The following is a 24,501-nucleotide window of genomic DNA, read 5'->3' as shown; positions in this document are numbered from 1 at the left end:
TTAGAACTCTGTACACGTTCCTTATTTACATATATTTACTGTTTACCTAACAACGCTGCCAATAGTTTCTAAAAGAAGTTATCGAAGGAAAGATAGAGGGGCGGATAGAAGTCACAAGAAGACGTAAGAAGATGCTGGATGACCTTGGGGACAGAAGAGGATACTGTCATTTGAAGGAGAAAGCTCTAGATCGCATTAAGTGGAGGAATTGTTTTGAAAGAGACTGTGGACCTGTCGTCTTGACAGATTACTGATGATGATGATATATAACACTACCTACAGCTATGCTACACACACGTATATGGGAATAATACCAAAAATCCATGTGAAAATACGAATACCCCACTCAAAATACCATCAAGTACATTAACAACCTGAATATGCATACACATGTTTTATGGATATTTACAACTTTACAAACTGTAGATTTTACATTCTACAACATCAATTAGTAAAATTTTTAGGAAACTTTATCTATACTGATCAACAATGGATCAATTTTAAACGACATATTCAAAAAGAGGGTAATACTCATATATTTGTGATTTTACATGTATACACCTAAGACTGACAGCCAGAAACGAGACATGTAGTGCTTTTAATTTGTCACGTGTTGGGTAAGTCACGCGACAAATAACTACACGCCGTTTAGATCTAGCGAATTTATTCCACTCGCTCTTATGTTTACACCACTACTGCCATCTGCAGTATCACAATTACTTCTCCTGCTGGAGTAATTTCCATTCACTCGATACAACTCGACTCGGCGACCGCTAGACTGCAACCGACTGGTTACTCTCTCTAGTAACTGGCTCAATACTCACTACTCACTACTCTAGTAGCGTCCGCACTGACAACACAGAAAACAGTTACGCGATAGCTACCACTGTTGCGTAACGTCGTGTTTACAGGCGTTGCTGGGGAACGATGCCGAGAGTTGTTTGTTGCTGCGTAGTAACCGCGGTGTCCCTTGTTACGTCACCGCGGTAGGCGACGGAGTGTTTACCGAGCGCTGCTTAATAATGGAAGGGGTAGGGGTATGTGACGTCACTCGCGAGACCGCAGTGTTCACGTGACCCCTACTTCCCGTTGCGCCATCTACGTCACAATATAATAAACATACTGACTCAATGGTATATTCGATACTATCATTTATTATATAACAGCCAAAATATCGCGTGTTGTGCGACGGTACAGAAACCTTGACCATACGTGAAGTTCTTAATGTGGGCTCCCAAATACCAAGTTGTTTAGTAATTTCGGAGGTGAAACATAGGGGCGGGCGTAGAAATACAACCTCCTTAGAATGCGTTTTTTTTTTTGCTCTGTGCAAATAATGTATACAACTTAAGCGCAGCGTCCCTTTAACTTCGACTTGTCCATTTTTCCGCTCGTATGTGAATTATGAGAGAACGTTCCAGAATAATTTTATGCTCCTCACCATCATTATTTTATGAACTGGAGATGTGCAGGGGGCGTAGAGCGAATGGGACTGGTGTGAAATGCATACATTTAAACGAAAAACTATAAGAGAAACAGACCATTTGTGAAACTAATATTAAAAGGAACGGATGTAGTGGTTGGAGAACGGACAACGGGAAGAAAAGAAACACCGAGCCAGACAAAAAGACGTTGCAAGGACAGTCTCGGAAGGAAAGGACCGGTGGTGCACTGTTAGGATATTCGGGACAGTCTTAAGGGGGGAAAAGTGTGACATGTCAAGCCGTTGTAGGGCAACGGGATGTGAAACGAGTAACCACGAAGACAGACTCTTGATAAATGGTCGGTTGCCTAGTTACGCAACAGTAAGGAAAGTGGTGTTTCTCCGTGACGAGCCGAGCCGAAGCGTGCTGGTTGCTATGCAGCGTTCCAGTAAATATCTCTCGGCAGCGTTGTTCAGCAGCGCCTCTGTAACACGGCTATTACGCAACAGTGAAGCGACGTGCGTTTTCCGCTGCCCGACTGAGGGTTTATAAGAAAGACTGGAATGCCTAAGGTGTTCACAGAAATTATAAGAGGCTTAAACTTGGCGGCGGTCAAGCGTACGACCGTTCAAGTGACTAGACTGCCGTTGTAGCGGAAGCTACTAGAAATAGGGCATAATCTGCTGTACTGAGCCTGGACTGACGGAGGCCCTTTATATATTTAATACATTCATTATCATGTTTAACATGTAAAATGTAAATATCGTTTACGTTATGACAAATGACTTACTACTACAGACAATGACTCTGTCAAGACAGACCCGTCCTCTCGTCAGAGAGAGCGCTCCACAATAACAAGACCTAAAGTGTCAAACATTAATAAATATCTGGTCATGGGCCCCAGATTGGGCTCGACACCAAGACTGTCTGACTGACTGACTGACTGACTAACTGACGGACCGACCGACAGTCGCAATGTGACTTTGACTAAGGAGTTCAGTTCAATTCTAGAAGTCGTCGAGTTAGTTGAAATGCAGCGGCCGCCGAAGACAGTGTTACTCAGCATTCGGAGTATTCACCAGAACAGAAGTCAGCCAGTCATCAAAGCAGTCAGTCAGTTCTCGGAGTGAGTGCGAAGCAGCTGCGGGAAGAAGAACCGAACGCGTGATTAGAAGATTTTATTTGTGATAATCAGTGATAGTTGTGATAACTAAGAAGGAATGTGTAATTCAGTGACACTTGTATGGCTCCTGTGTTATACTGTAAATAAGTGAAGGTTACTGAAGATAGCGTGAAGAGGTTGGTGTGTAGGGTTTGTAAATTGTGTAAACCCGCAACAGTGTTATAATTAATTGTAGTAACGACTTGTAGGTTGTTAATAAAACCAATTAACAATCCGAACGGCGTCTTCAGTAGACAAACATGTTACAATGTTATGATGTGGACTGGATTCGACTGGCTCAGGAGAATTTGGTCACGTGCTGTTGTGAACAGAGGAATGACCAGTGCCTTAAGTCGTCTTAGTAATTCAGTATCGCAAAACTACTTGCTAACTACTGTAATATAAATAACGGTGAGCTATCTGTCATGCTATGACAGCATGACATGACCACCAATGATTTAGCAAAACTGAAATGCTGTGGATACCATTCACAGGCAGCTCGGCGAGCGGCGCCCACACGTGTATCGTGATAAGATGTTTCATCTCGCACCACATTCGGGCTTGTTCAGCAGAGAAATGTTCCGTCAAATAGCACGTGAACATTAATACGCAAGAAACGTTCCCCATAATCCTTGTCTTAAAGAAATGGATACTTATGCCGCTGCAAGTAAGAGATGTTATCAAAACTTCAAAAACATTTAATAGAACAACTTTTCAAGTCCTTCTTTAATAACAGGTAATACGATACATTTACATAGAGTATTTTTCTTCGCATTTCGTATTCAACTTTGACAAACGTACTGCGCTGATATAATTCCTTGACATATCACACATACTTCGTTTCCTAACAAGTGTTAAAATAAATCATGTATTTACATTTTGATGTTAACTTAGACAAAAATAACATTTCAGGAGAAACAACTTCCTCGAAATTTAACAATATGAAGGTCGTATGCATATTTAAATTCAATTTCTCTTTCTGAAAAATATTTGCTTAAAGCAGACGGCCTTCCCTATAACTATACTATAGCATTAAGCATGATACGTGCAAAATTTTAAAACTACACATTTCTGCAAACTAAATCAATTTATTATATATTCCTCAGTTTTAGCTTTAAGATTTATCACAAAGAAGTTAGTTTTAAACTGCACCTGAAGGATTCGATCTGATGTAGCAAACAATATATATCCCATCATTAAATAAACCACTGTCACGAAAAAGTTGCACATTAGCACTTTCAAATCTGTTTCAAGACTCGCTCATTAGTTACATTAAGATACATACTCGTCAATAATAAAACTCTTCAAAGGGTCACACGTACCTTCAACGGTACCCCTTAACAGGTATGAAACTAGTGCCGCAGAACAATTCATCATTACAAAAATGTCTTAAATAAAAAGAAGAAAAGTTAAGCTATCCTTGTAAGAGGCCGTGGAGTCCCATAGGGTTGTGAGACGTCGAGCCACCCACATTTTCTAGACAATCGGCTTACAGATGGCGGTGAGGTGAGCTTTATGCGCCGGCTGCCCTTTACTCTGTAATTTGAGGCTTTCGCGGCGGTGACTATGAAGAAAGCAGTCTTCTGGGATCTGGCACCGTGGATATGTGGTGTTAACCGACGTTTCGGAGGAACGTCGGTTAACACCACATATACACGGTGCCAAATCCCAGAAGACTGCTTTCTTCATGCCCTTTACTCCTTCAGGAAGATTCCTGGTACTCATTTCTGTTAGAGGCTGAGTCAACCCAACGTTGTAAATAATTCTGAATTTTAAGGAAAACTATATTCTATGCTACGTAATATTATTTTTTTACTGTTATTATTCTTAGTGGCCTCTTGGTACAGCGGCCACTACTGACCTCCTGTACCAGTCCCAGATGATGGTGATGTGGAGCAATTGGTGGAATGAAGATTGACAGGAGAAACCCGAAGTACTCGGAGAAGACCTGTCCCATCGCCACTTTGTGTACCACAAATCCCATATGACCAGACCCGGGCCGCCGGGAAGCCAGCGACAAACCGCCTGAGATATGGCGCGGCCTATATGTTATGTAATAAGTTCTGTACAACGAGGTTTTGAAGCATCTGAAGTTCTACAAGTTAGGAGTTATAATGAACCAATACGAACGAAACGGAAACTCGACATTGGAACACACATGATCTATCACATAAAGTTATCCCTGGCCTTAATTAAACACACAAATAAGACTTACGGGAGATTGCATATATAGATCAACTATTCTCAAACTCTGCACTAGATGGAGTGAGTGGTAAGCTTCACGCCCCTGCCGCTTTACCCCCGGGATCCCCGATACCCATAGTATAGGAGGCTAGGTGGGGCCCAGATTCGGTCTGGACGTTATGGAAGAGAGAAAATCTCTGTCCATGCTGGGAATCAAACACCGAACCCTCAGTTATCCAGTCCGTAGCCTGGTCACTATGCCGACTGAGATGTCCCGATCTGCACCAAATTGAACTTACATCAGTTGATCAGTTTCGGAGATTAAACATATATGATGGTGAGACACATCTACTTTATAGGCCTACATTATTTTATTGCTTCTGTAAATGAGCGTTTAAAAGAAACTGCAAGAAATTATGTAAAGTAACAGTTACGTACTTATATATTACCGTCTTAAATGCAACGTTTATTTTGTCTCATATACATCATATCTTACTGCAGAAAATAAACGTTGTATTTAAGACGGTAATACTAATGCAACAGGATGCTTAAGTACAGCACTGCGCAAAATAACGTCAAAGAAATGACGTCTTCTGGGATGTAACGCCGTGCGGTCCGTTGAAAGTCACGCGACGTTTCGTACGAACATGTCGCCTCTATTTCCGGTGTCAATTAACAAGTCAAGCAACAAATCGGCATGAAGCATGTAGTGGGCGGTGTTAAAATCCCAGAAGATAAACTCTTCATAAATGACACTTTCGAAATTAAATTTCAAGGAATAAAGACGCGTACCCCTCTGGTCTCACCTTGGCAATGACGCCTAGGGGCATCGCCTTTGCGGTTTTATTTCTTCTCGAGACACCCAGTCCACCTTCATACTGATCTCACCGGCAGAGTTCCTATGGTTTCTACAGTAAAGGTATGGCATGATGAATAATCAAATATGCCTATAAACGGTATTTTCCATTTCACACAGAGTCTTGAAGCAAAACTGACTGTCCTTAACATACCATGAAATCCTGACACGGAGAATAGCTATTAACATGTAGGATTTGATGTTCTCATAGCGGTGATTATGAGGAGTACTAACATGACGCCATGTAGTTAAGAGTACCATCTTTTGAGATATAATGCCGTGTAGTCAACAAACGTTTCGCAGGAACATATCGCCTCCATCTTCAGGGTCGAAGAATAAGCTAAAAAGATAAACCAGCGTGAAAGCTTGTCACCTGTTGTCTTGCTTGGCTTATTCTTCGACCCTGAAGCTGAAGGCGATGTTCCTCCGAAACGTCTGCTGGCTTTCAGGGGATTACATGGCATTATATCCCAAAAGATGGTACTCTTAATTTTTAACACTTTGTAATCGGAGTGTCATACAAATCTATCCACAGAAGTGCGTTCATTACGTGAAGTGTGCGTGGATGAGCTACTTGACAAGGGTTCTTTATTTTTAAGTTGGTTATTTCACAACGCAGTCAGTCGGGGTCGCGACTACACAGCGCCTGATAAGCAGTCTCGACCTACGTGTACACAGAACAGGACGGAGGGTTGCGTAACGGCGAAGAAAATTGTATCACAGAATTCACTCCCTGGATTAGTCTGCCTCTGAGACGCTAACAGTCACTCAAATGGTGAGGAAATTCGTTTTCCGGAAGCCCAAGCGTTCTGGGCCGAATATACAGTTGCGGTACCCCGGAGCGATCAAATGTGGAAGCCGCTATCAGTAACAGCAACGTTACGACTATTCTTTTTTTCTTTTCTTAGTCTTATTCTTACACAGCCGGGATAACGCAGTCGGTATAGCGACTGGCTACGGGCTGGACGACCGAGGGGTCGGAGTTCCACTCCCGGTAGGGTCTACAACTTTCTACGTCGTCCAGACCGTCTATGGGGCCTACCCAACATCCTATCCCTGGGTACTGGGTACTCTGCCCAGGGGATAAAGCGCCCGGAGCGTGAAGCTGACCACTCACTTCCAACTAATCCCGAGGTCAAGAAAATGTGAATCTATACATCCGCTCCTCCATACGTCTTCATGGCGTAGTGCTTAATTAGTTAAGCACAGGTACAACTTTACCTTCTTACCTTTATTCTTATTCTTATAACGACAAATCGTTTCGCAATTTTACAGATGCAAATGTTGCGGTGAAAATCTGTGGGTTCTATTTCCGTTTTCTGGAGCCACCGGGGCGACCACCTCAGTCGCCCCCCCTTTAAATCCGGCGCTGCGCATGTTCACTGTTGTGTCCACAAAGGCCTGGCAATAGATTCAACTTTCATGAATTTAATCCACATTCTTATGCCCTATTTAAGATTCATTTTAATAGCATCCTCTCACCTACACCTGAATCTCCCAACCAGCATCTTCTATTCATGTTTTGGTTCTATGACCAACATTTTGCTTGTATTACTCATCTCTTCCATGCCAGTTACACACCCTCCCACCTAACCCTCCTCCATATGACCACCCTAATAAAATTTGATGACTGGCAAAAATTAAGATCCTCATATGCTATTTTAATATTATTTTTATTATGTAACTAGGATGGATACATTTTTCATGCGTAATTTGGATTCATTAACGCTTCATAAGTTGTAAGAACAACGAATCAATTTCAAAATACGATTTGTCATCATCTTGCAGCAATCTGTGGATAAAAAAACGCAGACGTCACGCTATGAGTTCTCAGCATGTAAAATGACCCTGAAGCTGAGATTCTTAAGGACGGACGGAGATGACAGACCATGGTGGCACGGAACACAGCTCAGAGCAATATTAATCAAAGGTTTTATTCTCGCTTCGTATGTAAGACGTTTCCACTACGGTAGGATAAGGTCGCAATGGGTAAGACAAAGGAGATGTGGTAGCTGTATTTGTATTATTAATCATCTGGAATGATTCACAAATGTCTACAAGTACCTCAGTCTACAAATTACGAACCAAAATTTATAAAAATCTTTCGTGCTTCTGTTTCATCGTTGGCCTGTGAGCACGGGTTTATGGACAGTCTGTTACACCCACAACTACTGTACATGAACCGTTCATACGCTCTTAAAAATCAATGCAAAACACATCGCAAAACAAACTAATAATTCGAATCTGTGTAACATTCCTCCACACGTCTTCATGGCGCAGTGCTTAATTAGTTAAGCCTCCACACGTCTTCATGGCGCAGTGCTTAATTAGTTAAGCACAGGGATTTTACCTTGAAAAGAGCCGGCATGTTTCACCTCCGAAAGGATGATCTGTCTGTCTATCTATCTATCAATCTATGTCTGTATATCTATATTCCTGTTGCTTGGTGCAATGGGCATTCGTGAAACGCTTCGTTTCACTTCAGTTTCTTAATCATACAGAGTTGGTAGGGCCCCTTGGATTGGGGATCAGCCCCGCCGCAATGCCGCCACTTACAAAGGGCAACACAAACATGAAAAAACGCCGATAGACATCCATGCCTTGAGTGGGATTCGAACCCACGATCCCAGTGTTCGAGTGGGCGAAGATATTTCAATCCTTAGAACGCGCGGCCACTGTGATCGGTTCCGGAAGGGTTTTGTTCCCCATCCATTCACCGAATCTCCCAAAAGGGGTCATCATTGCCAATGAAACCCCTTAAACATGACACAATATATAACCTCCTCAAGATCTACAACTTTCGTTTCCAACGTACTTTCAATGCGGTCAACTATTCGGGAAATAAAAGGTAAACGCGTCTGTCTGACTTCGTACAGTTGTCTATTTATGGCTCATTCAACGACGCTCTGAACAGTTCAGATTTTACGCGTCGAATCATATGACAGTGTGAATAATGAACCTGAAAGGCTGTAGAAAAACGTAATCGTGGCCTAATTTCCGGTATTATTCTAGTAACTATCTGAAGTAAAAAGTAACGCTAACACTGAAACAGGAAGTGGAGGTCAACAGGGTTTGAGACGTCGGGGCTCTCACATTTTCTAGACAGTCGGTTCATAGATGGCCGTGAGGTTGTCAGCGTTAAGCACAGGCCGCCCTTTACCCCCAGGAAGATTCCTGGTACTTATTTCTGTTAGAGGCTGAGTCGAAGGGCCACAGTGCGGCTGGGAAGAATTAGGTCAACTGAAAAATGCAATGATGTCTTCGGGAATCGAACCCTCGACCTACCGGCTTGTACAATAGTGCCTCAACCAACTACGCTACCGTGGGTTCCCTACATCTGAAGCAACTGAGGAAAATACGAAACTCTCTTATAACCGGGCCCACATTTAAACCCATAATCTCCAAAACACGAAGCAAGGGAGCTTACTACTCGAATACATCGGTCAATTGTATGCAGTTCCGTATCTATTGTGCAATTATGTAAACGGCTACGGTTACTAAGCATCCAGACAGAGAACAATGGAGCACATCATACGCAGATAGGCGCATTTAATAGAGATGAAAATGTTAAAACAACTAACGTCATGGAAAATCTGGAAGTTCGAGAGTCAAGTCTAATCGATACAGATACCAATCTTATACACGTCATCTTTCGCGTGGTAATAATCAATCCTGTCAGTGGTCCAGGAAATCAGGTTTACATGCAAGGCAGTACGCTTCACAGGAGCAACTTAGAGCTCTGTGGTGGGGACATATAATTTCTAGAAGCTGGAAATCGAATGAAAATGTAGAAAAAACACACACGAAGTATTTCAGGTCACATATCATTTCGGAGTAATACATTTTTAAACAGGGGCAGGAGAATGTTAAGTCTCGAAAAATGAACAAGAGGAGTAACAGAGCACACTAAGGGCGCCTGCACACTAAGACGAGCATCAAGACATGAGACAAAAGACACAGTCTTGCTTCATTCATGATTCGTCAGCATGAAGATGACGTCAGCATCATGCCTCAGACCGGTGTGCGGCGGTTTTCATAAGCTCATTCGTTTCAATTGTGCTCCTTTCTTTGCGTCATGTCGCAGATATCGTGTCCTGATTTTTACATGTCTTGACGCCTGCAGGTGTGCGGCCTCCCTTACATGTCTTGACGCATGCCGGTGTGCGGCCTACCTAACTCAGTAACACCAAAACGATCTCACCTTATTTATAAGGTACTTGATTCGAATCTCGGTTGCTACCAACTACTTAAAACCAAAATATTACCGATTTTTCTCGTCCGTTGCGGGCAGTACCATAAAACCGGCCACGACCATACCTCCTATATGTTCTCCTATTCACCGTACTTAAATTAGCTTCATCTGATGTAATCTCTGCAGGTGAGACAACATCGTTAAATAACCCAAATAATCAAACTAGGAAGAAGACAAAGCTGGTCCGACTAGTTTCAGAGTTTCAGAATGGGCCCAAATGGCCCATCTGCAAAATTATAATAATATAAGATTTATTTCTTCCTTTGAGGTTTCCGAACCAGACATGTGTAACCATCCCATATCCCTAATAGTGATCAGTCGCTGCGCAGTCTAGGCACGCAAGGCCTTGCACCATCCGAACAGATGTACTGGCAACGCATGTCTCCATTTTCGTGTTTTATCCTTGCGACTGGATGATATCCCGACCAATGACTAATACAAAATGCCCGAAGGATTCTCTCCAGAAACAGCTCCGAACTAGTACAGGCCAGAAGGCCAGAGGAATACAAGTTATGAAGCGCCTCAATGACTTCTGTGGGTGGGGAGGAAGGGGGGGTATTTTTCGATTGTGTCAGGAGCTGGGAATAAATAGCGTTGAACGGTAGGATTAAGGACGAACAGAAAAAAAGATTTGGAAACAAGCCATCGGGGCCTAGTCGAGATATTATCCCGACATTTGCCTTCAGGGACAGAGGAAAACAACGGAAGTCCTGTCAAGATATTCGAAATCCCAACCATAATTCGAACCTGGCACATCCCGAATACGGTCTACCAATTTGGTGCCTCGATATGGAGCAAGCTAATAAGACATATCATTCATATTTCGCAAAGCTCCTCTTGTACGTGTAGTTCTAAGACAGCTACCAGCAGCAACGGCCGGTTCTGAGCCGTGTCTGTGTATGTCGGAAAGTTTTCGCCTGAAAATCTTGTTTATGCTGTGGAATAGCAGCACTCTGCCCATTAGGAGACTAATGGAAAAGATAACAGCCTGAGGATGTAGATGAAGTGTTAAGAACAAACAAATCTAAGTTCCAGCCAGTGTAACCAGCTTTTAATTGTTTAAAACGCTACACTGCCTTCAATGCTTTGCTTCGACCTATTATTATTATTATTTATTGCTAGTGAGGTGGGACTAAGCCCCTTGTACTGCGGCCACTTCTGGCCTACTGTACCAGCCCCACATGATAAGTGAGGGTGATTGTGGAGCAATTGGTGGAATGAAGATTGGCAAGTGAAACCGAAGTACTCGGAGAAAACCTGGCCCAGCGCCAATTTGTCCACCACAAATCCCACCTGACCAGACCAAGGATCGAACCCGGGCCGCCGCGGTAGGAAGCCAGCGACTAACCGCTTGAGCTATGTCTCGGCCTACTCGCTTCGGCCTAACTTTGGCATCTTCAAGATGCCAAGATTACAGGAGAAAACTGCTTCAGATTTATCTCACTCATGAGTCCGGAACCGGGACTGCGTAGTCGGTATAGCGACTGACTACAGACTGAAAGAGTTTGAGTCCCGGCAGGGTCAAGAATTTTTTTTCCAATTCGTCCAAACTGGGTCTGGGGCTCACACAGCTTTCTATCCAATGGGTACAGGGGACTCTTTCCCTGGGGGTAAAGCGACAGGGGTGTGAAGCTGACCACTCACCCCAATCTAGTGCCCAGATCAAGGACATATGGATCTATAAATCCACTCCCCCATACGTCTTGATGGCGTAGTGCTTAATTACTTGTAGTTAAGCACAGGGTTAAATTTACCTTTACACCACTCATGCATCTAAGAAGTCTAATAGTTTTGTTAAATTGTATAAAACATCGCGGAAGAGTAAAAAAGTATCAGATAAATGAGTAATGACTGAAGAGTAGCTTGATATATATTCGTATTATTTTGAAGCGAAGAAAAATATAGACATTATACATTCTGACATTGAAGGCAAAATTTGTCTAATCCGCTACGATGTGGAATTGACTTAATTTCTGAAGCACCTAACCCCCCGCTGCTGTATCTCTCTGTACAGTAAAACGTAATGTTGCTGCGTGAGGAGTAAATGCACTGATTACGGGAGCTGCCAGCAAGTCTATGTCGGATCCGAGCTTCTAATATCAGTGTATATGAGGAGTGATCTTCTGGGTTTTATCGCCACGTAATTCGGATAGAGTCAGACGTTTCGAAGAACACATCCCACAATCTTCAGTGTCGAAGCCAAGCAATAAACCAGCAGAAGCAGACGGCAAGCCGTTCCTTCAAAACGTACGGTTTCCTCCGAACTACATAACATTACGACTCTTTAATAGTCCTCCTGTCGTAAACTGTTTTCTCATTCATGAAAAGTGAGTATATCCAAAAAGTCCCGAAACTTGTATTTTTTTATGTTCTGGATGTCACGATCGGTTTGTGGTAATGCGAAGCGGAGCCGCTGTTACCACTATCACTGACTTCATATTCTATTTATTATATTTATGACTAGTCAAGCCTGTCGAACTATTACGGCCCGTCTACATTACACGTGCTCGTACGTCAGAAGTTTACTGCTGCCGGAAAATCAGGATCTGCAGCTGACGAAGTGGACGCCCAAACTGGTTTGCATACAAAGCCTTCGCATTTCTTCACAACAGATATCAGCTCCAGATCCTGACTTTCCGGCAGCAGTAAGCTTCTGACGCACGAGCACGAGTAATGTGGACGGGCCTTTAGAAATTACGGCAGACGAGTATAAAACCTGGCTGATTTCTTTTCGGCTCTCTCAACCACTACAGCCTCTCCATATCAGATCACGCATCTGTCTCGTGTGTCTTACTTCCGTTCAGAGGTGCATGTATTCAATCCCTTACTACTCAGGCCGAAAGTAATGGCTTTTCAACCTCCTTCAACAGGCAAACTATCCATTCTGTGCCCATACTACAATTGCTCTCCACGTCATCATCACAATATGTACAGATTACAGTAGCCAAAAATTTAAAGACGGAATAACATTCATATTACGAAATCAAAATTTACTCGTTTAAAAAATGCTGAAACCACAGTTCTAAACGCGTCTAAATACAGCAATTTATTAATTTAACGGCAGTGTTTACCGTAAATACTGGCAAACTACTAAGTACACTTCATATATTTTGGTGTTCTCTATCAGGTCCGCGGTATAAAACAAGCCAAATACAGGAAAGTTACATTTTACATATATTAGATATAAAGAATACAGTACAAGCATCTGGAGACTTTCACAGTCGTGAGACAGCAAAATATATGGTCATGACTTCTGTGGAACTCGGAACCAATGATGACTGTTTGCGAGGACCTACAGTATCTACTCGACCCAGCACCAGCCATCTCTACCATGCCTCGACAATTAGAATGAACGTCACCATGTACGAGTAATAGAGTTACAGTCTTTCATACGACCACACAATACGAATACGGCAAATCGTTTTCCGAATAATCGATCAACATATTTTCACATTAAAATTAACACAACTTTTTAAATATATAGATGGGATAGCACAGTCGGCATAGCGACGGACTACGGGATCGATGGCGGAGTAAACGGGGTCTGATTCTGGCATGGGAAACAGTTTCTCTCTTTCTCTCTCTCCACAGCGTCCAAACAGGCTCTGCCCCCACCCAGCCTCTTATACAATGGGCACTGGGAGCTCCTTCCCATGGGGATAGAGCGGCCGGGGGCGTGAAGGTTAATACTCATGTCCATCTAGAGCCGAGGTCAAGAATAGCCGAGCTATACTTCCACTCCCCCATACGCCTCTACAGCGTGGTGTTTAATTACGCCTAGGTACAACTTTACCCTTACCTTTACCTTTATCACTTTTAAGCACGCGTAGGGCCTATAAATTTTCGCTACAAATGTAAGTGCCATACAAAGAGAGCGAATGCTGGTAGCCTTCGCTACAGTCATACTATCGCTGGTCGACATCGAATGCTCCTTCATACTGAACATTTGTTTTAATTACCGTCCAATACAACACGCAAATACATTTACAAGTGTATATTGTTTCCTATCACCGTTACCTCTTACCCATCAAAGTTAGACTGATAAGAAATTCGTATTCGTTTACAGAATTTGGCATAACGACGTTTTTGTGACACAAGGTGTATTTCTTAATTTGGTAAGTCTCAATGCCACATTAACAAGCCTCAATGCCTAGGTGTGTTAAATGATGCCACAAACATGGCCGGAGCAGTGAACTGTCATGAACGGTAGCTAGTCACGACAGACGCGTTGTAATCATATTTGTAATCGTTATTCTACAAGACGTCTATTTTCGTAGTTCACAGATGGATGTAGGAATGAACATCAACATTTTGAAATAACATAAATTGGTGAACTCAAGTTTGCCATTAAAGCCCAGCCCTGCCCCATTAACAAAGTTCACGCCTCTCAACTTTTAAAAAAATTTGCTGGGTTATTTTAATTCTAGGATGTGTCAACATTTGTGTAATTTACCACACTTGTTATTTCAGAATAACCTACATCTCTGTAAGACGACTGCCAAGAACCTTCAGCTGAAAGACAATATTCCTAAAATACATCAAAGATTTGCATTCTCTTAAATTTATTTAGGTTAAGTACTGCTTATTTTATATGAAAAGATGAAATGACATCCGTTAGCTATGTAATAATTTTCTATTCTGTTTACCACGCATATGATCAATAAGAATGGGCTCATTTTGGAATTCCAAGGAAAGAACTGCTGCACAGTTCACGTACTGTGCGGAAGCAGCACCAAATTTCATGAATTCATCTATCCCTGTGGTTCTATGTCGTCAACTGGCCATAAAGAAAGCGAACGTGGGTATATACGCCGTACTGGAGATTTCAATGCATCCTAAAATACCACTTTAAGTATAAAATATGTATACTTAAAGCGTTCGCGACTTCCTGACATGAAATTAATTCGTAAAGAGACCAGATCTCGAAGACGGGCTGTGCTTTGTTCACACCTTGTCAAGCATGAGCACCCTCTTCGTTAAGCCGAAGCTTACACTAAAATACCGACGTGAACAAGGCCGATTAAGCTTCACGGAGGAATATCATATGATAATGCAAGGAATTTACGCCTTAAGATCCATTAAATTTCTAAATAACAGAATATTATTAAAATCTATCTTAGAGAAACCAGATATGAAAGCGAAGACTGGATTAAACTGACACAAGAATCATTGGCAGGCTCTCGTGAAGACTGTAATGACTCTACAGGTTCCACAAAAAGGGATTTTCTTGACAAGCTGAGAGAATGTTTGCTTCTCAAGGATTCTGCTCCATGGAGTTATCAGTTAGCTAAAATTAGCTACAATATGCATGAAATGACAGACCTGTGATAGTTCTGAACCATGCACCACGTCAAGATAAGCACACAGACTGACTGACTGACTGAATAGTGGCAGCATCCCTTGTTGGCTTGAAACTTGTTACGGAAGCATACTACGTATGTATCTCACATGGATCTTCTCGCTTAAGGAAATCTATATGGGACCCTATATGCCCTAGCCAGCTCCACAACAAATGACTACCCTGAGCATTTAAGTAATGCAATCGGTCAAGACATCCTTGCGTGTTTGGACCTAAAATTTTCATCGTGTTCATGCAAGTCCGCCACTGAACTCTAGCAAGTTCAATCTCGTTGTCGTCTTCGCATCCAGTTTCTCAGATTTATTTTAATACTGTCCTTTCATTTACGTCCAGCTCTAGAAAGTGGCTTTTCCCGTGGGGTTTTGCACCAGAATCCATGTAGCCGAACGCAGTGGCTGAGCGGCATAAAGTGCACAGGATGTCACAACGCCAAAACACTGGTATCTCGGATTCGAATCCCACTAGAGACATGGACGAACGTCAGTGTTGATCGGTGTAGATACATATATACACCTTGTGATAGGCTGACGCCGGACAAGACGTCCTGGCAAATACCCATGAATTTATAGCTTCACAATCAATTCTGAACTGGTAAAGGCCAGAAGGCACGACCGTGACAGGCGACGATTCCTAAACGGCGCGGCCTGGCTTATTTTCAAGGGGGAAAGGAGGGACGTCAGTTTTCGAAAAAGGCAGCAGGAAAACCTGCTTATACATACATACATACATACATAGCATTCCATAGATCCATGAGTTAGTCAGATGACCTACCGGATGTGGAATTTGTCAAAAATCATACAATACATATATACATGCACAATTCAATTTCACATAAATAGTAAGGATTTCACAAAAGTAGTAAAATATCCATCATAAATCCATACATTAACATATACTAGATTTTTTTTTTCCTGTGTTCCAAACAAGAGAAAAGATTACATACACTTTATGTTGTTTGGAAGCATAAATTCCTCAACAGAGTAAAAGGAGTGTGTAATTAAGTATCTCTTTAGTGCTACTTTAAATTGTCCCTGTTTATCTATAAGAGTTGTGATATTTGGTGGTAGATTGTTGAAGATTTTAATGCCAGTATAATATGCACTCTTCTGGAAACAAGAGAGGCTGGCAACTGGTCTGTGAAGCTGATTTTTATTCCTTGTGTTGACATTGTGTATTGTAGAATTGGTTGGAAAAAATTCTTGGTTTTTTACAATGAAGATCATTAAGGAGAATATGTATTCACATGGGAGAGTTAAGATCTCTAGCCTCTTGAAGATATTTTTACATGATTCTCTTGGTTTAACACCAGCCATTATTCTAACAATTTTCTTTTGTAAGATGAATATCTTCTGGCTGTAAGATGAGTTACCCCAAAAAATTATTCCGTACTTCATTACAGAATGAAAATAGGCAAAATAAATCAATTTGAGAGTCTCAGTATTGCTGACATGAAACATGCTTCTAACTGCGTAGCATGCTCCACTTAACTTAGGGATCAATTTATCTATATGGTTCGACCAACTTAGGTGGCTATCAATTTGCAAGCCAAGGAATTTCGTATTTACTGTCTCTTCTATATATTTTCCATTATATCCAATATTTAAAACATAGGGAGGGGCATTATTTGTTGTAAATTTCATTACATTTGTTTGTATTTACACTTTCGCCGTTTACGGCAATTTTTACTGATAGGCCAAGAGTATTCAAAGAAAACAATCAATTTTTACAATTATTTTAATTTTATTATTCGAATTTGGTAACTTTCATCTTTCTTTTGTCCAACTTTGATTTGTTCACCCCCAAAACCCAGGAAGGGGTATATAATTTTCATCTTTCTTTTGTCCAACTTTGATTTGTTCACCCCCAAAACCCAGGAAGGGGTATATGCCTGACGTGCCCACCCCCTGCCGGCGCGAATGGGAACTGTGTATATCTTGGATCCCCATGCGAGCTATATATCCCACGAATCTATTTTTTATTTAAACTCTGACAATACTGTCATGAGCACACGTAAAGTGGATCCTTGCAACAACATAGAATGCATCCCCAGGCTGCAAAAGATAGAGCCACCAGAAAGACGGCTAGCTGCGAATAAGATGCAAAGAATGTGGTTAAATAACACTATCGTGGAGCGGGGGGTAGATTTGTTTGACCAAGTGAAGCATCATTTACTCTCTTCCATATGTGAGATGCGAACAAGCAGCCATTGACAGCCAACAGCTTCGGGTTTGGGCGTAGGGAGACTACGCATATGATCTGGCGTGGGGGAGCGTAACCTCTTCAGGCGGACACTTCCATATTCGTCTTGTGAACGAAGAAACCTGCGACTTCACTTTCAGGTATAGGTTGCCTCGTCATACGGCACGTGGGATGAAGGTTCGAAATCCATAACGACGAACTTTGTTCTTTAAAAGAAACTTAGTGTATGAACTGAAACGGAACACGGTAGATATTCGAGAACTGGCGTGTCTTAAGGTATTACGAGGATCACGTTCTTTTGCCCACCACAACTAGTTTTTACAGGCAAGCCATGAGCCAATTCTTTCTACTTACAAAGGCTTCCAATGCAAAGTTCGAAGTTCTCCAAGGATAAATCGTAATTTCCTTTTCCGGAGCTGTAAGCTTTGATCAGATGTTTAAAACAAGGCGAGAAATGTGTCAATATGTGGTGACTGATTAACGAAGGTCAAGCAACAGGTTCCAGGAATAACATTTCCCTTTGTCGATTTGCTTGTGGAGATTACAGACTAATAACAACACCTTCGAGGTATTTTTGAACATATCTTTCGCAAACATACATTTCCACTGCCTGAACGTCGCCCAGACCCCCCATATGGCCACGTTATCATCCAGTTTGAAGAGCACTTGCCTTCTGGGATGTCACGCCGTACAGCACAGCGAGCCTACACGACGTCACACTCCAATCATAATCACCGCTGTGAGAACTTCAAATCCAAATAAGTAAAAGTGGCTGAAAATTAATTACGATATGCTTCTTATATTGATGAACATCACCAATTTACGTCGGCTTCTTTTGCCTAACGCGACGACTGCCTTCAGTTTCTTTATGGGCCTTTAAAAACAAAAACTTTAATGAAGTCAAAAGTTCGGTGGAATGTGACGATGAAATTCCCCATAAAATTTTCTCGTAAATACAAATACAAATTCCTGACGTGCGATATAACACGTGACTATTTACATCTCCTACGCCTTCAAATGCATTATAAAAGTGGCGTAAAATTATTTAAACTATTGGAAAAATCTCATTTTCACCAGTGACATAGGTAACTTGCAACGCATTTTGCACATCACGCATTTCCACTGTTTCTGCAGTTTTATATGCTTCTGGCGATCACATGTTCGCACAAATACATATCCTGTATAAAGAACGTTATGAAAGCAATGAATGACTAAATCCAATATTTCAGTACCTCCATGGCATCTACTGTTGCCTCAAATTAACAAGTTCACGCCTGTGTCATCTGTTCTCGTCTGAAATGTCATTTAATAACCCAAGAATTAACCAACACATCATTGTTCTTAATGTAATAAAGTTCATTCTGAAAGCATTCCATCAAAGACACAGAACACTGCAAGACCTCCCTCACATCCTGGCAAAAGTTGAGAACAGTGGTATCTCATATTGTCTGAACTGGGTGCGGAGCAACAGGCCCTTGGTATTTCTGTATGTAAATATACATACATACTCTATGCTGAACAGACGTTTAATAGCTTACAAACAGCAGACCTTAAACTTCTCAATTTCTACATGCATACAATTCAAAACAGGGGGCAGGACAGAGTAATCGGTATAGCGACTGGCTACGGGCTGGACGATCAAGGGGCTGGAGTCTGAGTTCCGGTAGGGTCAAGAATTTTCTCTTGTTCACATCGCCCAGACTGGCTCTCGAGTCCACCCAGCCTCCTATCCAATGGGTACCACGCACTCTGTGCCACGGTCAAGAAAATGTGGACCTACACATCCACTCCCCCATACACCTTCAATGGGTAGTGCTTAGTTAAGCACAGGGACATCTTTACCTTATACAAGTCAAAATACACATGTAGTGAAATCAAAGCTGATATAACCAGAAGACAATGATTTCTGCACTATATTTATTATCAAGTCACCACCTGACAAAATACAACATACATAACATACATACATGCAATTAACATAACCACACAAACTTTTCACCTAATCACACCATTCACTGCAATATATGATAAAATGACCCTAGAAATTCTAACTGCAACATGAAAGATGAATACTATACAAAAGGAAGATGGAATAGCTTCTGTAAGAAAGTAAGTGATACTATACAAACTTTGTCCACTTACTTTAACCAACCCATAAAGGCACCATTCTACCAAATGCGTTAGAAAGGCTGAGTATGTGAGTATTATGGATAGGCCTGCATACTATCTAATATCTACATCTAATCAAATATCTATATATATACTTCAAAAATGTAAAAGCCCAGTCTTTATTGCAGATGCAAGTCCATTAAAATACTGAGCAGGTTGGTGCAGAAGTAAATCTTTAGATATGCATTCAGAAGTTACAATTATGGATCCTGGAAAGACTGCCAAACAACTGCTTCCTTTCAAATTACAGCCCATACAACAATCATGGCTAAAATTACTTCACATTCAATGCCAAGTTATCTAATCTCTGGATTCTAAACATCATCATTAGACACGTACATATAACCCCAAAACCAAAGACAACCTGTATACAGACAAAAAAAAAACAAAGTGGTTGGGTACAGCAGTTTACACCAGAACACAAATTTTCTAGGAGCCAGGACAGCGTAGTTCGTAGAGTGACTGGTTATGCGCTGGACGACTGAGCAGTCGGAGTTCGAGTCCTGGTAGAGTCAAGTATTTTCTCTTCTCCACTTTGTTCAGACCTGCTTTGGGGCCCACCCAACCTCCTATCCAACGTGTACCGGGGGCTCTTTCCCCAGGGGTAAAGAGGCCAGGGCGTGAAGCTGACCATTCACCTGCTGCTAGTGCCGAGGTCAAGAAAATGTGCNTCTCTTCTCCACGTTGTTCAGACCTGCTTTGGGGCCCATCCAACATCCTATCCAACGTGTATCGGGGGCTCTTTCCCCGGGGGTAAAGAGGCCAGGGCGTGAGGCTGACCACTCACCTGCTGCTAGTGCCGAGGTCAAGAAAATGTGCATCTATACATTTACTTCCCCATACGCCTTCATGGCATAATGCTTAATTAGTTAAGCACAGGGACAACTTAATTTTACTTTACACAAATTTTCTACGTGCCTACATAAATATATCTCATAACTGCCAGGCACATAGCTACAGCTTGCTCATGCCAAAATTTCATAAAATTACACTAGTCAGAGATCAGAACTATCAAATCTACTACCACATATCACAGTGTACTGAAAATGTCTGCTCTGTAAATAATAAAGTACTGGATCAATTATACTGATGTTCATTTTAGCTTAAAAATGCATTAGTTTCACAACCTGTAGTTATAAAAATGTTGTAGCACACAAATCTGTCATGATAAATTTTCAAGACCCCTTGACACAATTTCAAGTGAAAATTATTTCAGAGTTAGAATGAAATACACACCAACAAGTGAAATATGACAAGAAACGAAATCACATTATAAGAACTAGCCAACTGATTGCATGATGATGAAATTAAGCGTAAGGGCATAAAATACTAAATATATGGGCACTTCTTTATCAAAGAGAGGGTAAATACAGGGTGGGGCGCAGAAACTTCCTTTCGGTGAAGACGCATTGTGAAGGGAGGGGAGGTCGTAGAAAAGTGGGGATAGGCTCGGCGAAGGCAGCAGTCGCAGAAGTTTCTGTCTAATACCCCTCAGTAGGAAACATGAGGTGGACGAGTGAGCAGCGTGCGTTTGTTGTCGAAGCCTATTTTTCAAACAACCATTCCTACATGGTGGTGCAGCGTGCATTCTGTACTCCAGAATTAAGCCCGGAGGTCCGGTTCGCGACCGGAAATCGATTGTTTTGTGGGTAGAGAACTTTAGGACAACCGGGAGTGTGGTGAAAAAATCATCAGGACAACAACTGACCGTTACGACGCCAGAAAATGTGGAGGCAGTTCGACAGTCGATTTTGAGATCTCCAAGACGCTCCACTCGCAAACATGCAGTCGCCCTAGACATATCCAATCGTTCAATGCGCCAAATTCTTCACGAACATCTTCATTTCCATCCCTATAAGATGGCTTTTGTGCAAGAATTGTCAACACGTGATTTCCAGAACTGAATAACGGCGTAAGAAATGTTATTGGAAACTTTACCCCCTGATGCACTTGTTTTCTTTAGTGATGAGGCACACTTTCACCTATCCGGATATGTCAACAAGCAGAATATGCACTATTGGAGTGGTAACAATCCCAGAGAGCTCCATGAGAGGACACTTCAGAGTGATAAGGTGACAGTATGGTGTGCGTTATTGAGAGTTGGAGTTATTGGTCCTTATTTTTTGAAGAAGACAATCATGCCGTTACTGTCAATTCACAGCGGTATGTGGACATTATTAAAAACTTTTTCGAACCAGCTCTTGAAGAAATGCATCTAGGAAATGTCTGGTTCTAACAGGATGGTGCCATGGCCCACACAGCCCGAGCTTCGATGACAGTTTTGAGGGCAAAGTTCCCCAGACGGCTCATCTCGCTTCGAGGTGACATCCCGTGGGCAGCGCACTCACCTGATCTAACACCCTGTGATTTTTTATGGGGATACCTCAAGGCAGAGGTTTTTAAACATTGCCCCACAAACCTGCTTCAGCTGAAGAAAGTTATTCGGCAGGAAGTAGCTCAAATTCCGGTGCACATGTTGGAACATGCAGAGGGGAATTTCAGAAAACGGTTGCATCAGTGCACAGAGAATGATGGCCACCACCTTCAAGATATTTTGTTTAAACCTACATGATTTAAAACTTTAAAGTATGTTCTTTCATTAGGCGAACATAAATTTTGTCTATTAGCTATAATTTTTCTTTTATTCGCCTTCACAAAAAGGAAGTTTCTGCGCCCCACCCTGTACTATCTGGACAAAAATTAAATCTGATCCACACAGCAGAACCTACAGATATTAACAGTAACACAATTTTTTATAAAACTGTACTTTCTTATACATGATAAATAGGACTTAATGTAATGATAAAAATAAATAATATAAATAAAAAATGAGATTCTGACAGAAATTCAAGTTACTGTGTACCTTGTGCTGTATATGGAAACTGTTAAGCCCACCCATACCTGGTTTAATGCATGTCTTCTAACACCTTGAGAATATCAATCAGAGTTTCAGAAATCATGTCCCACTAATAATAGTATTTTTATGTTTTATGGTCTGCCTCTAAAGAATCTTCATTTGGTGCATGTATGTTGTTTACAGCGAACACAGCATGTCAAGTTGGCATGTGCTGGCAGCATGTACCCCTGAAACATCAGCTGACTTTCGACAGGCTACATGGTGTTACATCCAAGAAGACAAAACTCTTAAAAACTACCAATGTGAGAACATCAAATCATACAACTAACATGAAACTTACAAACAATTATGTATTAAATCAAAAGTGACAGTTTTCACATTTATAATTTTATAGAAAATTACTCTTTAGTCTGGCAAAAATAATCAGTCATGCTATTAGGGATACCTATGAAGACTGTGAAGACCTCATGGGACCATGGGGTTATACAGCACACAGTACTATGGAAACCATGAAGACCCCCATCTAAACTACCGTGCTTTACTGATCACAGGGATATAGAACCCCTGACAACTTCTGCTGGCACCACAAGGCTCTGCTGAACACAGCATTACAGTATAAACACACACCTCTTGTGGAATCACAGAGTTCTACAAAATGTAATACAAAGATCTCTAGCCAACTACTGGGGTTCTACATAGCACCTGTGGTAACCTACTGTGGAACTATAGGGTTCTACTGAACACAGTAGCCTACTATAGAACCCATGAAGATTTCTAGTGAAATCATAAGGTTCTACAGAACATACTACTATAAAACCCATAGAGACGTCTCATGGAATCAAGGCCTTCTATAAAACACTGCACGAGAATCTCTGATGCAGAGATACCTATCATCTTGGACTTATGCAGTGTGTCTGTTATATCTCATGTGAGGAAATATTTATTTAATGTTACATTTAAAAATTAAATGTCTCACATCCCAGCCTGAAAAAATATCCAAATTTTTGACAAAACTGTCAAGGTACCAGATCATCACTTTCCCATTCTCTTGTAAGAGCACTATATTACATGATGATCTGGACTAAAGCAGCTTACTGAAGGGATGCAATTTTGTTATTAGGCAAACAATAGCACAGTTCCAATTTATACTTGTTTAAATAAATGAAAAAAGGTATAGTGCAACTGGCTGAAGTACTGTGCTACAAGCAGGTTCGATTACTGATAAGGTCACTGGATTTTTCAATTTACCTAATTCTTCTAGCCGCACTATGGCCCTAGGGTAGACTCAGCCTCCAACAGAAATGAGTACCAGGAATCTCAGGGGGGTAAAGAGTGCCTGGCGCATAAGGCTGACAAACTCACTGCCATCTTTGAGACAAACGTCTAGAAAACGTGGGAGCCTCAACATCTCACAACCCTGTGGGCCTCCATGGCCTGTTACAGGGACATCTTTACACTTTTTTTTTCCTTTGTCAATGAGGTCCAGTTATGCAATTCAAGTAATAGCTGAAATGATTCAGACTCACAGTGACACATTTACAATTATAAACTTCCTAGCTCCAGTATTGGCATTATGAACATACCTACTCCAACAATGATACATGGCTTCATACAGTCATACTGGAAGGACGCAAAACGGAATATGCAATCAATGATGATACATGCATATTCAAGGTCATGATTTGATACATAACAGAAAATGTTAAGACTTAAATCAAAACACAATCACCACCATCGCCCCAAACTTCAACAGCTGCCATAGCCCTCAAGAGATCATAATGATAATTAATTGCAGGTACTTCTAATTTCAAACATTTTCTGCACAGCAAGCCAGGAAGAGCTATCTTCTTAGGTAACTGATTCAGCACTTCTATTACCTTCATTAACTTATCAGCAGGGCATCATGTTATGATTATCACTGACAATGAACAACACTGTTCTTGCTGTTGCTTCTGGATGATATCTTTTCCCAAAACCACTAATTACTTACAGGTATCATATTCTTATGAAGTGAATAAAATGATTCACAGCATCTGATT

General features: G+C 41.5%; 1 protein-coding gene across 2 annotated transcripts in view; it reads right to left on the bottom strand.

The window, feature by feature from the left end:
- LOC111861951 (segmentation protein cap'n'collar) overlaps positions 1-24,501 on the bottom strand; it is a 279,153-nt gene that overhangs the window by 251,926 nt on the left and 2,726 nt on the right. The gene's annotated exons all lie outside the window — the stretch shown is intronic.

Source organism: Cryptotermes secundus, unplaced genomic scaffold (genome assembly GCF_002891405.2).
Source record: "Cryptotermes secundus unplaced genomic scaffold, Csec_1.0 scaffold181, whole genome shotgun sequence".
NCBI lineage: Eukaryota > Metazoa > Arthropoda > Insecta > Blattodea > Kalotermitidae > Cryptotermes > Cryptotermes secundus.
This window is presented reverse-complemented; position numbering and strand designations above follow the sequence as displayed.